The sequence below is a fragment of the Notamacropus eugenii genome, chromosome 2 (assembly GCF_028372415.1).
Source record: "Notamacropus eugenii isolate mMacEug1 chromosome 2, mMacEug1.pri_v2, whole genome shotgun sequence".
In the NCBI taxonomy this organism is placed as follows: domain Eukaryota; kingdom Metazoa; phylum Chordata; class Mammalia; order Diprotodontia; family Macropodidae; genus Notamacropus; species Notamacropus eugenii.
Genome location: NC_092873.1, coordinates 230081511 through 230082854, shown reverse-complemented (window position 1 = coordinate 230082854; position 1344 = coordinate 230081511).

The window sequence follows — 1344 nt, the reverse complement described above, 5'->3', positions numbered from 1 at the left end:
CTTTGATCTAAGGAAACTGAGGCTCATAGAGACTAAATTACTTGTCCATATTTACACAGCTAGTGTGAGAATTAAACCCAAATCTCTCTAGTTTCCAACTCTGCTGCTTTTGGTAAAAGCTTAAAATAAGATAGTTCCAGCAGAAATGGAAAGCAAGACGTGAATTTAAAATACCTTTAAAGAAAGGAAGAAATGACAGGATACAATTCTTGTCCAATACTTTACCACCTAATTGATACACATTTCCGAATCTGTGACCTTTTGTCCTTAAGTAAACAAAGCATCCATATGTACCCTAGCTGTTTGTTTTTCACCTGAATGTTGTGAAAAACAAGACGAGAAATTAAAAACCAATAATATTTCAGACATATAAAGCATCTGTATTTAGTTAACCTCATTGTTTAATTTATATTTGTAGAAATAAACAACAGTTTCTTTTTTTGAGGAGTTTCAGGCTATATTGGTAGTGGCAAATTATGTAAAAAAAAAAAACAAACCAAACAAACACCAAAAGGAAACTATCACTTTTGTTTTGAAGTCTTCAGTATCTTAAGGAGGTAATTCTATACATTTTTCCATGATCCATTTTTAAAATCAAAGGAAAAGAACCATCTAATAAGCAGAAAACAGAAATAGTTGTATGTGTGGGAGTGGGGAGAAATCACATTTCTCATGGGACAGTTACAGAACTGGAGTAAGAGTGAAAAATTCAAGGAATCTAAACCAAATGTATTTTATATGTTGAACCTTAGTCCAGAAATAAAGATGATTTTCCTATAGTTGGAATAACTGTCAACTATTTTTTAAAAAGATACAAATACCAATGTAGGAAAACTGATGCAAAACTCCTCCTGAACCACATATTTAACATAATGTAATAAAAAAAAAATGTGTTGGTAGGGGTGAACAACAAGTGTGAGATAATCAAACACATTTGTCCATATATACAGGAATATTCCATTTGAAAAGGGAATTGTGGAATGGGAATCTGTATAAATGTTAGCTCAAATTGATGAAGCCGTCAGTGACCAATCACTTTGCCAGAATGACTGTGAAGTTGAGAGAATCAGAAGGATGGACCCCAGTGAGGCTGCTAAGCCTAATGCTGGATGAATGCAGGATTTCTAAATTGCATAATACTATTAGGCTTATTTTATCTCCTTCTCCCTAACCCTCTTATTATTTGTCTATAGGATACATAAAAAGCAGTAAAGCAGTGTAAAAATTTTATTCATTGGCATAAATTAGTAGGAATTTGATGCCCTGTTCATTAGGTCACATTATTCATTTTGTCAAATTAAATTCCTTCCTTATTTATTTCTAATTCTTTTTTTTTTTTTTTAA